This window comes from Scyliorhinus torazame, chromosome 23, assembly GCF_047496885.1.
Source record: "Scyliorhinus torazame isolate Kashiwa2021f chromosome 23, sScyTor2.1, whole genome shotgun sequence".
Taxonomy (NCBI): Eukaryota; Metazoa; Chordata; class Chondrichthyes; order Carcharhiniformes; family Scyliorhinidae; genus Scyliorhinus; species Scyliorhinus torazame.
Window position 1 is genome coordinate 21,683,415 of NC_092729.1, and position 13,861 is coordinate 21,697,275.

The window sequence follows — 13,861 nt, forward strand, 5'->3', positions numbered from 1 at the left end:
TTATCTCCTCCAGTCTCTCAGTCCCATTACCTCGTGTTCATTGTTCAAGACAAACACTTGTAACATAGACTATTGATTGCGATTTTGGTCTCCGGGCTCAGCAATACCTGATACAAATAGTTAGAACAAGGAACAAGGCACAAATAAAAGTACAGTATAGATAAGAGAGGAGGGGGAGTGGCGTTTTTGATTAGGGAGAACATTACGGCAGTACTTAGAGGGGATATCTCCGAGGGTTCGCCCTCTGAGTCTATATGGGTGGAACTGAAAAATAAGAAGGGAGAGATCACCTTGATAGGACTGTACTACAGGCCCCCAAATAGTCAGCGGGAAATTGAGGAGCAAATATGTAAGGAGATTACAGATAGCTGCAAGAAAAAGAGGGTGGTAATAGTCGGGGACTTTAACTTTCCCAACATTGACTGGGACAGCCATAGCATTAGGAGCTTGGATGGAGGGAAATTTGTTGAGTGTATTCAGGGGGAATTTCTCATTCAGTATGTGGATGGCCCGACTAGAGAGGGGGCAAAACTTGACCTCGTCTTGGGAAATAAGGAAGGGCAAGTGACAGAAGTGTTAGTGAGGGATCAGTTTGGGACAAGTGACCATAACTCCATTAGTTTTAATATAGCTATGGAGAATGATAGGTCTGGCCCAAGAGTTAAAATTCTTAATTGGGGCAAGGCCAATTTTGATGGTATCAGACAGGAACTTTCAGAGGTAGATTGGGGGAGACTGTTGGCAGGCAAAGGGACGGCTGGTAAATGGAAGGCTTTTAAAAATGTGTTAACCAGTGTTCAGGATAAGCACATTCCCTTTAGAGTGAAGGGCAAGGCTGGTAGAAGTAGGGAACCCTGGATGACTCGATATATTGAGACTCTGGTCAAAAAGAAGAAGGAGGCATATGACGTACATAAACAACTGGGAGCAAGTGGATCCCTTGAAGAGCATAGAGATTGTCGAAATAGAGTTAAGAGTGAAATCAGGAGGGCAAAAAGGGGACATGAAATTGCTTTGGCAAATAATGCAAAAGGAGAATCCAAAGAGCTTCTACAGATACATAAAGGGGAAAATAGTAACTAGGGACAGAGTAGGGCCTCTTAAGGATCATCAAGGACATCTATTTGCAGAGCCACAAGAGTTGGGTGAGATCCTGAATGAATATTTCTCATCGGTATTCACGGTGGAGAAAGGCATGGATGTTAGGAAACTAAGGGAAATAAATAGTGATGTCTTGAGAAGTGTGCATATTACAGAGGAGGAGGTGCTGGAAGTCTTAAAGTGCATCAAGTTAGATAAATCCCCGGGACCTGATGAAATGTAACCCAGGATGTTGTGAGAGGCTAGGGAGGAAACTGCGGGCCCCATAACAGAGATATTTGAATCATCAGCAGCCACAGGTGAGGTGCCTGAAGATTGGAGAGTAGCGAATGTTGTGCCCTTGTTTAAGAAGGGCAGCAGGGAAAAGCCTTGGAACTACAGACCAGTGAGCCTAACGTCTGTAGTAGGTAAGTTGCTAGAAGGTCTTCTGAGAGACAGGATCTACAAGCATTTAGAGAGGCAAGGACTGATTCGGGGCAGTCAGCATTGCTTTGTGCGTGGAAAATCATGTCTCACAAATTTGATTGAGTTTTTTGAGTGAGTGACCAAGAAGGTAGATGAGGGCAGTGCAGTAGACGTTGTCTACATGGACTTTAGCAAAGCCTTTGACAAGGTACCGCATGGTAGGTTGTTGCAGAATGTGAACGCTCACGGGGTCCAGGGTGAGGTTGTCAATTGGATTCAAAATTGGCTGGACGACAGAAGACAGAGGGTGGTTGTAGAGGGTTGTTTTTCAAACTGGAGGCCTGTGACCAGTGGTGTGCCTCAGGAATCGGTGCTGGGTCCACTGTTATTTGTGATTTATATTAATGATTTGGATGAGAATTTAGGAGGCATGGTTAGTAAGTTTGCAGATGACACCAAGATTGGTAGCACAGTGGGTCGTGAAGAAGGTCATCTAGGATTGCAACGGGATCTTGATCAATTAGGCCAGTGGGCCGACGAATGGCAGATGGAGTTTAATTTAGATAAATGTGAGGTGATGCATTTTGGCAGATCGAATCAGGCCAGGACCTACACAGTTAATGGTATGGCGTTGGGGAGAGTTATAGAACAAAGAGATCTAGGAGTACAGGTTCATAGCTCCTTGAAGGTGGAGTCGCAGGTGGACAGGGTGGTGAAGAAGGCATTCGGCATGCTTGGTTTCATTGGTCAGAACATTGAATACAGGAGTTGGGACGTTTTGTTGAAGTTGTACAAGACATTGGTACGGCCACACTTGGAATACTGTGTGCAATTCTGGCCACCCTATTATAGAAAGGATATTATTAAACTAGAAAGAGAGCAGAAAAGATTTACGAGGATGTTACCGGGACTGGATGGTTTGAGTTATAAGGAGAGGCTGGATAGACTGGGACTTTTTTCCCTGGAGCGTAGGAGGCTTAGGGGTGATCTTATAGAGGTCTATAAAATAATGAGGGGCATAGATAAGGTAGATAGTCAACATCTTTGTCCAAAGGTAGGGGAGTCTAAAACTAGAGGGCATAGGTTTAAGGTGAGAGGGGAGAGATTCAGAAGGGCCCAGAGGGGCAATTTCTTCACTCAGAGGGTAGTGGGTGTCTGGAATGGGCTGCCAGAGGTAGTAGTAGAGGCGGGTACAATTGTGTCTTTTAAAAAGCATTTAGACAGTTACATGGGTAAGGTGGGTATAGAGGGTTATGGGCCAAGTGCGGGCAACTGGGACTAGCTTAATGGTAAAATCTGGGCGGCATGAACTGGTTGGGCCGAAGGGCCTGTTTCCATGCTGTAAACTTCTATGATTCTATGATTCTATATTGGCCCTTCGGCCCTCAAGCCTGTGCTGAACTTGCTGCCCATCTGAACTATAATCTTCTGCGCTTCCTGTGGTCCGTATCCCTGTATTCCCATTCTGTTCATGTGTTACTCATGTAATTCAGGTTCCATACAACTGCAGTAACTAATTCATTAAATGGGCAGAGGAGTAAGTAAACCTGAGAGCAGGGATTAGAATTTAACATTTAATTTACAGTAAACATCCAGCGCAGAACCATATAGTTAATTGTAACTTAATCTGATCATAATTTAAGTGATTATTTTGAATGAATTAACTAGTGCATAAATGTCACTCAGAGGGTGCAGTGCTCTAACTGTGAGATGTGGGCGAACCGTGACGCTTCCAGTGTTCCGGTCAACTGCGTCTGCAGCAGGTGTAGCCAATGGCAGCTCCTCACAGACCGCGTGGTTCGGTTCGAGCAGCAATTGGATGCACTGAGGAGCATACAGGTGGCGGAAAGCATCATAGGTAGACGTTCTGGAGAAGTGGTCACGCCTAAGGTGCAGGCAGATAGTTCGGTGGATGACTGCTGGAACGGGCAGGCAGTCAGCGCTAGAAACCCCTGTGGCTGTCCCCCTCTCTAATAGGTATACTGTGTTGGATACAGTTGGGGGATAGCATCTCAGGGGGAAACAACAGCAGCCAGAACAGTGGCACCACAACTGGCTCTGTTACTCAGCAGGGGAGGGTAAAGTGCAGGAAAGCGATAGTTACAGGGACTCTATAGAAAGGGGCACAGATCGGCGCTTCTGTGGACAGGAAAGAGACTCCAGGTTGGTATGTTGTCTCCCTGGTGCCAGGGTCAAGGTTGTCACTGAACGAACACAGGACGTCCTGAAGAGGGAGGGTGAACAGCCAGAGGTCTTAGTTCACATCGGTACGAACGACATCGGCAGGAAGAGCGATGAGGCCCTGCAGAAGGAGTTCAGGAAGTTAGACAGTAAGCTAAAAAGCAGGACCTCTCGGGTTGGAATCTAAGGATTACTCCCTGTGCCACGTGAGAGTGAGGCTAGAAACAAGAGGACAGTACAGCTAATCTCGTGGCTAAACTGGTGGTGTAGGAGCGAGGGTTTCAGATTTCTGGGCCATTGGGCGATATTCCGGGAAATGTGGGACCTGGACAAGAAGGGCGGGTAGCTTCTAAACTGGGGAGACATCACTATCCTCGCTGGGAGGTTTGTTAGTGTCACTCGGGAGAATTGAAACTAATATGAAAGGGAGTGGGAACCAGAGCGGTAGCTCAGCAGGTGTAATAACTGAAGGGGAAATGGAGAACACAAATACCTGAACAACATCACCCTCAGGCAGAGCAAAAAAGGTGCCGAGGGTGAGAAGGGAGGTGCTCAATGCAGCATTGAGGGTGGTGGACCTAAATGTGCGCAGTGTACGGAACAAGGTAAATTTGCATGTTGCGCACATTGAAATTGGCTGGGAGGATGTGGTGGGAATCACAGAGACGTGGCTGCAAGGTGATCAGGGCTGGGGTCAAAATATGCAAGTGTTCTATCGAAGGACTGGCAGATGGGCAACGGGTGCGGGGCTGCATTGTTAGTAAGGATTGAAGTTAAATCGATAGCAAGGAGCGATATAGGGTCAGAAGGCACAGAATCTCTGAGGGCAGAGTTGAGGAATCGAATCGATAAAAAGACTCTGATGGGAGTTATTTGCAGGACCCGGAGCAGTAGTCAGTATGTGGGCCAGAAATTAAATCAGGAGATAGAAAATGCATGTAAAAAAGGCAATATTACAATAATCATGGGGGACTTCAATATGCAGGTGGACTGGGAATATCAGCTTGGGTGGATCCCAAGAAAAGGAATTTGTGGAAAGTCTAAGAGATGTTTTTTTGAGCAGCTTGTAACAGAGCCGACTGGGGAACAGGCAATTCTGGATCTGGTGATGTGTAATGAGGCAGACTTGATGAGGGAACATAAGGTGAAGGAACCCTGAGGGGGCAGTGGCCACAATATGCTAGAATTTACCCTGCAGTTTGAGAGGGAGAAGCTGGAGTCAGATGTAACAGTATTACAATTAAATAGGGGTACTACAAAGACATGAGGGAGGAGCTGCTCAGAGTTGATTGGAGAAGGAGCCTAGCAGGGAAGACAGTGGGACAGCAATGGCAGCAGTTTTGGGGGGTTATTCGGGAGGAACAACAGAATGTCATCCCAAGGAGGAGGAAACATGCCAAGGGGAGGACAACGAGTCCATGGCTCACGAGGAAACTGAAGGAGAGCAGTAAATCAAAATAAAAAACATACAATGTGGCGCGGAATAGTGGGATGCCAGAAAATCGGGAAGCCTTTAATAACGAGCAGAGGAAAACTGAAACAGCAATAAAGGAGGAGGTGAAATTTGAGGGTAAGCTAGCTAGTAATATAAAAGAAGACAGGAAGATGTTCTTTTCAATATATTAAAGGTAAGAGAGAGACAAAAAAGACATTGGACCACTGGAAAATGTGACTGGAGAAGTAATGATAGGTAACAAAGAAATGGCAGACGAACTGTATAGTTACTTTGCATCAGTCTTCACGGTGGAAGACACCAGTGGGATGCCAGAGCTCCAGGAGAGCCAGGGGGCAGAGGTGAGTGCCGTGGCCGTCACTAAGGAGAAGGTTGTGCGGAAACTGAAAGGTCTGAAGGTGAATGAATGACCTGGACGGATGGACTACATCCCAGGGTTCTAAAAGAGATAGCTGAGGAGGTTGTGGAGGGAGTGGTGGTGATCTTTCAGGAATCACTGGAGGCAGAAAGGGACCCTGAGGACTGGAAAGTGGCTGATGTCGCACCGCTGGTTAAGAAGGGAGGGAGGCAGAAGACGGGGAATTATCGGCCGGTTAGCCTGACTTCGGTCAATGGTAAAATTTTAGATCCATTATTAAAGATGAGATTGCGGAGTACTTGGAAGTGCAGGATAAAATCGGACTGAGTCAGCACAGATTCGTCAAGGGGAGGTCATGCCTGACAAATCTGTTAGAGTTCTTTGAGGAATTAACAAGGAAGTTAGACAAGGGAGAACCAGTGGACGTGATTTATTTAGATTTCCAGAGGGTCTTTGACACAGTGCCTCATTCCAGTCTGTTAAATTGGTTAAGAGCCCAAGGTGTTCAGGGCAAGATCCTGGGATGGAAAAAGAATTGGCTGACTGGCAGAAGGCAGAGAGTGGGGATAAAGGGGTCTTTTTCAGGATGGCAGCCGGTGTCTAGTCGTGTGCCTCAGGGGTCTGTGCTGGGACCACAACTTTCCACAATATACATTAATGGTCTGGAAGAAGGAACCGAAGGCACTGTTGCTAAGTTTGCAGATGATACAAAATCTGTAGAGGGACAGATAGTATTGAGGAAGTGGGGGGTGGGGTGGGGGGGGGGGGTGGGAGGGGCTGCAGAAGGACTCAGAGGCTGGGGGATTGTGCAAAGAAGTGGAAATGGAATACAATGTGGAAAAGTGTGAGGTAATGCGCTTTGGAAGGAGGAATGGAGGAATCGACTATTCTCTAAATGGGGAAATGCTTCGGAAATCAGAAGCACAAAGGGACTTGGGAGGCCTTGTTCATGACTCTCTTACGGTTAACGTGCAGGTTCAGTCGGCAGTTTGGAAGGCAATTGCAATGTTCGCGTTCACGTCGAGAGGGCGCGAGTACAAGAGCAGGGATCTATTTCTGAGGCTGGATAAGTCTCTGGTCAGGCTCCATTTGGAGTATTGTGAGCAGTTTTGGGCCCAGTATCTGAAGAAGGATATGCTTCACTTGGAAAGGGTCCAGAGGAGGTTCACTAGAACGACCCCTGGAATGAAGAGCTTGTCGTATGAGGAATGGTTGAGGACTCTGGTTCTGTACTCGTTGGAGTTAAGAAGGATGAGGGGGGATCTTATTGAAACTTCCAGGATCCTGCGAGTCCTGGACAGAGTGGACGTGGAGAGGATGTTTCCACTTGTATGAAAAACTAGAACCAGAGGACACTGTCTCAGACTAAAGGCATGATCCTTTAAAACAGAGATGTGGAGGAATTTATTCAGCCAGAGGGTGGTGAATCGGTGGGACTCTGCCACAGAAGGCTGTGGAGGCCAAATCACTGAGTGTATTTAAGACAGAGATAGATAGGTTCTTGGTTAATAAGGAGATCAGGGGTTATGGGGAGAAGGTGAGAAGGTAGGAGAATGAGGATGAGAAACATATCAGCCATGATTGACTGGCGGATCAGGCTCGCTGGGCCGAGTGACCAAGTTCAGCTCCTGTGTCTTATGGTCTTACGGCCGTAAGTGTCCAACTCGGTTTGAAATATGGCTTTGGGTGTCAGCCTCCCTTATTCTGACAGAAAATGAGGTAATGAAAGGACCTGAGGAACAAGCGGGAAATGACATTGAGGCAGAAGCTGAGCAGTGATTAAATTGAATGGTGGAGGAGGTGTGAGTGACCGTGTAGTCTCCCCATGTTGCCATTTGTTATCAGTTCCGGCTCTGCAATACTCGCTGATGAATGTAGCTGCATGATCATATATTTCAGTTACATCTTTCCCACAGATATTTATATTGTTCATGGAAACAGTTCATTTACATCCAGATTATCCAAAACTTTATCACCTTAAATGTGTGGAAGGATTCTCACATCATCGTCTTTTATTCCCAATAACCCCGCCCCAGCCAATCCAATCATCCCGAAGGGAAAACTGCTTCTAAACGATTCACACAGCGAGTGGTTCTGATCTGGTCTGCACGGCCTGGGACACTGGTGCCGGCAGATACAACAGTGGTTTCACAGGGAATGGTCGGAGTCACAGAAATCAAATGTATGTCTCCAGGGAAAGGGCGGTGCAGTGGGATTGAATCATCTGCTCATCTGCAGAGCCGCTGAGATCAAACGGAATGAAATGAAACTGAATGAAATGAAATGAAAATCGCTTATTGTCACAAGTAGGCTTCAAATGAAGTTACAGCGAAAAGCCCCTAGTCGCCACATTCCGGCGCCTGTTCGGGGAGGCTGGTACGGGAATTGAACCGTGCTGCTGGCCTGCCTTGGTCTGCTTTAAATGCCAGCGATTTATCCCAGTGTGCTAAACCAGCCCCAGGAATGAATGTCCTCCTTCGGGACTTCACGCATTTTAAAGGCTTTGGATGTGGTCTGGCTGTGAGATGATGGGACCAACACCTGCAGGTTCCCTCCAAGTTCCCCAGCACCGCGAGTATTCTCACTGTAATCCTTTCTATTCAGCGTGTCCATGTGTGAACCCAGCGTCCGCTTTAGCTCACTGCTTACTTCACAGCATCAACTTCATTGTAAGTTCCAATCTGTCTGACCCTGGGCGCTGCCTGTGCTTTAATATTGAAAACATCTGTGTTGCTCCCAATAAAAGCAGACGCACATTTAATAATTAGAGGGAGGTCTATCTTTTTTCAGGTTGCTTTACAATTATTTTTAAAAGCGGCTGTGCCACGTGTTTGCTTTCTGGCCTCGGACTGGGGAAAGACAAGTTCTATTCCAGCTCTGCACAATAACTGACCTATCACACTCTGTCAGTTCTTCACAACTTAAATGGTGCAATACTGCATGAAGGACATTTACTTCATCCAGGATCTGATTTTATAATTTAGGAACAAGTTTGTTTCCTCAGCAAATGTATTAATTCGGATTGTGTTTCCCCCTGATACCCAGTTCCACATATCTTTGCGATAGTGACATTTAAGGGGCATCTTGACAAAAACATGAATAGGATTGGAATAGAGGGATACGGACCCCGGAAGTGTAGAAGATTGTAGTTTAGTCGGGCAGCATGGTCGGCACGGGCTTGGGGGGCCGAAGGGCCTGTTCCTGTGCTGTACATTTCTTTGTTCTTTGTTCTTTGTGTCTCCAAGAGCACTCCCTCACACTCTATCTCTCCCTTGCACTCTCACCCTCCCTCACCCTCACTCTCTAACACTATCCCTCTCTCACTCGCTCTCACACTCTCCCTCTCAACAATCCCTCCCACTCTCACACTCTCTCCCTCTCCCACACTGTCACCCACTCTCACACTCTCTCCCTCTCCCACACTGCCTCCCTCTCTCATACTCTCTCCCTCTCTCACACTGTCTCCCTCTCTCACACTCTCTCCCTCTCCCATACTGTCACCCACTCTCACTCTCTCCCTCTCTCACACTCACTCCCTCGCTCACACTCTCTCCCTCTCTCACACTCTCTCCCTCTCAACAATCCCTCCCTCTCGCACACTCTATCCCCCTCCCACACTGTCTCCCTCTCTCACTCTCTCTCTCTCTCACACACCCTTCCTCTCTCACAGTGTCTCACTCTCTCCCTCTCTCACACTCTCTCCCTCTCCCACACTGTCACCCACTCTCGCACTGTCTCCCTCTCCCACACTACCTCCCACTCTCACACTCCCTCCCTCTCCCACACTGTCACCCACTCTCACACTCTCTCCCTCTCCCACACTGCCTCCCACTCTCACACTCTCTCACTCTCCCACACTGCCTCTCACTTTCACACTCTCTCCCTCTCCCACACTGCCTCCCACTCTCACACTCTCTCCCTCTCCCACACTGCCTCCCACTCTCACACTCTCTCCCTCACCCACACTGTCACCCACTCTCACACTCTCTCCCTCTCCCACACTGTCACCCACTCTCACACTCTCTCCCTCTCCCACACTGTCACCCACTCTTCCAGACTCTCTCCCTCTCTCACACTCTCTCCCTCGCTCACTCTCTCTCCCTCTCAACAATCCCTCCCACTCTCACACTCTCTCCCTCTCTCACACTGTCTCCCTCTCTGACACTCTCTCCCTCTCCCACACTGTCTCCCTCTCTCACACTCTGTCCCTCTCTCACACTCTCTCCCTCTCCCACACTAGAACATAGAACATAGAAAATACAGCACAGAACAGGCCCTTCGGCCCACGATGTTGTGCCGAACCTTTGTCCTAGATTAATCATAGATTATCATTGAATTTACAGTGCAGAAGGAGGCCATTCGGCCCTTTGAGTCTGCACCGGCTCTTGGAAAGAGCACCATACCCAAACTCAACACCTCCACCCAACACCAAGGGCAATTTGGACATTAAGGGCAATTTATCATTGGCCAATTCACCTAACCCGCACATCTTTGGACTGTGGGAGGAAACCGGAGCACCCGGAGGAAACCCACGCAGACACTACCTCCCACTCTCACACTCTCTCCCTCTCTCACAGTCTCTCCCTCTCCCACACTGTCTCCCTCTCTCCCACCCTCACCCTCACTCTCTCACACTTTCCCTCTCTCACACTCTCTCCCTCGCTCACACTCTCTCCCTCTCAACAATCCCTCCCACTCTCACACTCCCTCCCTCTCTCACACTCTCCCTCTCCCACACTGTCTCCCTCTCTCACCCTCTCTCCCTCTCTCGCCCTCTCTCCCTCTCTCACACTCTCGCCCTCTCCCACACTCTCTCCCTCTCTCACACTCTCTCCCTCTCTCCCTCTCTCACACTCTCTCCCTCTCTCACACTCTCTCCCTCTCTCACACTGTCTCCCTCTCTGACACTCTCTCCCTCTATCACATTCTGTCCCCCTCTCACACTCCCTCCCTCTCTCACAGTGTCTCACTCTCTCACCCTTCCTCTCTCACCCACCCTCTCTCACACTTTCTCCCTCTCTCATACTCTCTCCCCTCTCCCCTTTCGCATTCTCTCTTTTGTACTCCCTCCCTCTCTAGTACTCTCACCCTCTCCCACTCTCCCCCTCACATTCTCTCCCTCTGACACATTCTCTACCTCAGTCACCCTCCCTCTCTCCCACTGTCTCCCACTTTGTCTCCCTCTCAGAATCTCTCCCTCTCTCTCCCTGTCTAACACAATCTACCTGTCTCACTCACTCTCCCTTCCTCACACTCTCCCCCTCTCTCACCCTCCATCTCTCACATTCCCTCCCTCTCTCACACTCCCTCTCTCAAATTCCTGCCTCTCACATACTTTCTTCTTCATTGATACTCACTCCCACTCTCCCACTCACTCTATCAGATTTCCCTTGCCTCACACTTACCCCTCTCTCACATTCTGTCCTTCTCTCTCACTCTCTCCCTCCCTCTCTCTCTGCTCCATGCCTCCCTCCCTCCCTCACATCTCCGTTAGACACTTTCACACTCTGTCCCTCTCTCTCTCCATCCCTATATCTCTCTCCCTCCATGCCTCCCTCCCTCTCACAAAATTCCCTCAATGACACTTTCTCTCACACTCTTTCTCTCTCTCTCACTTTGTCCCTTTCTCACACTTTCTCTCACTCTCTATCCCTCTCTCACAATTTCTCTCACACGCCTTCCGTCTCTCACAATTTCTCTCTCAATCTTTCCCTCTCTCACACTTTCCCTCTCTCACACTTTTTCTCACTCTCATTCCCTCCCTCAAGTTCTCTCACTCTCTTTCCCTCTCTCACAATTTCCCTCACACTCTTTCTCTCTCTCACACGTTCTCTCTCATTCTTTCCCTCTCTCCCACATTTTCTCAATCTCTTTCCCTCTCTCTCAATTTCTCTGACTCTCTTTCACTCTCTCACACTTTGTCGTAAACTCTTTCCCTCTCTCACACTTTCTGTCATACTCCTTCCCTCTCTCACACTTTCCGTCTCTCACACTTTCTCTCACACTTTCCCTCTCTCACACTTTCTCTGACTCTCTTTCCCTCTCTCACACTTTCTCTCACACTCTTTCCCTCTTTCACACTTTCTCTCACACTCTTTCCCTCTATTACACTTTCACTCACTCTCTTTCCCTCTCTCACACTTTCTCTCACACTCTTTCCCTCTATCACACTTTCTCTCACTCTCTTTCCCTCTCTCACACTTTCCCTCACAATCTTTCCCTCTCCCGCTCCCTCAGTCACTCAGTCGCTCCCTCCTGTACTTATGTCTAAGATTATGTGAGTATTTAATACACCATCCTTCTCACCCAATCTGCCTCCCTCAGCCACTCACCCTCTCCACTCTCTGCTTCCCTTTCTCTCAGACAATCCACCTCTTTCTCCCGTTTTATGCTTTATTTCTCCACCCTCTTTCTCTCCCAATATCTCTCCTCCCACCCTCTTTCTCTCTCACCCTGTCTTCTATCAGCACATCTCACACACCAGTTCTCTCTTCCTCCACATCTCACCCCGCCTCTCTCCCAGTTGAAGTGTGTATCAGATGGAGGCCGGTGTCAGTTAGAGACGGGGTGTTAGTTTTCACTGCTGACTATGTATTAATGCTGCTCTCTGAGGTGATGAGTTTGTTGCTGCCGCAGCCTCTGAGTTTTCTGAGGTTCCAATGATTCTAAATATTTTCTTAGTTTGAGGGGCTGAATCAGATTTAGATATGGGATCACATACTTTGCATTTTAAATAGTTCCAGATTTTGGAGACATTGAAATGTTCTACTTATGCTCAAACAGAAACTACTGAAATAAAATAAAGGAATGGTCACAGTTACAGAGGCAGCTACATCCCAGAGTGCAGTGGAACCACCCAGAGAAACACACTGACAATTGGAACTGAATCACTGAATGGTCAGAGTTACAGAGACAGCTACACCCCAGGGTGCAGTGGAACCACCCAGAGAAACACACCGACAATTGGAACTGAATCACTGAATGGTCACAGTTACAGAGGCAGCTACACCCCAGAGTGCAGTGGAACCACCCAGAGAAACGCACGGACAATTGGAACAGAATCACTGAATGGTCACAGTTACAGAGACAGCTACAACCCAGAGTGCATTGGAACCACCCAGAGAAACACACTGACAATTGGAACTGAGTCACTGAATGGTCACAGTTACAGAGGCAGCTACACCCCAGAGTGCAGTGGAACCACCCAGAGAAACGCACTGACAATTGGAACTGAATCACTGAATGGTCACAGTTACAGAGGCAGCTACACCCCAGAGTGCAGTGGAACCACCCAGAGAAACACACTGACAATTGGAACTGAATCACTGAATGGTCACAGTTACAGATGCAGCAACATCCCAGGGTGCAGTGGAACCACCCAGAGAAACACACTGACAATTGGAACTGAATCACTGAATGGTCACAGTTACAGAGGCAGCTACATCCCAGAGTGCAGTGGAACCACCCAGAGAAACACACTGACAATTGGAACTGAATCACTGAATGGTCACAGTTACAGAGGCAGCTACACCCCAGAGTGCAGTGGAATCAGCCAGAGATACACACTGACAATTGGAACTGAATCACTGAATGGTCACAGTTACAGAGGCAGCTACACCCCAGAGTGCAGGGGACACACCCAGAGAAACGCACTGACAATTGGAACTGAATCACTGAATGGTCACAGTTACAGAGGCAGCTACAGCCCAGAGTTCAGTGGACCCACCCAGAGAACCACACTGACAATTGGAGCTGAATCACTGAATGGTCACAGTTACAGAGGCAGCTACACCCCAGAGTGCAGTGGAACCACCCAGAGAAACACACTGACAATTGGAACTGAGTCACTGAATGGTCACAGTTACAGAGGCAGCTACACCCAGAGTGCATTGGAACCACCCAGAGAAACACACTGACAATTGGAACTGAATCACTGAATGGTCACAGTTACAGAGGCAGCTACACCCCAGAGGGCAGTGGACCCACCCAGAGAAACACACTGACAATTGGAACTGAATCACTGAATGGTCACAGTTACAGAGACAGCTACACCCCAGAGTGCAGTGTAACCACCCAGAGAAACACACTGACAATTGTAACTGAATCACTGAATGGTCACCGTCACAGAGGCAACTACATCCCAGAGTGCAGTGGAACCACCCAGAGAAACCAACTGACAATTGGAACTAAATCACTGAATGGTCACAGTGGAGTGAGGGATATCACTGAAACAATGTGAGATGTAGAGATGGGACTGATGGTGTCTGAGTGGACAGCATCCTTTCTGTTAATGTTAGTTGAACAATGTGATCAACACAGTCCAGTGTTTGCAAAGAGGTCACTCACTCAGAAAACTAATATTT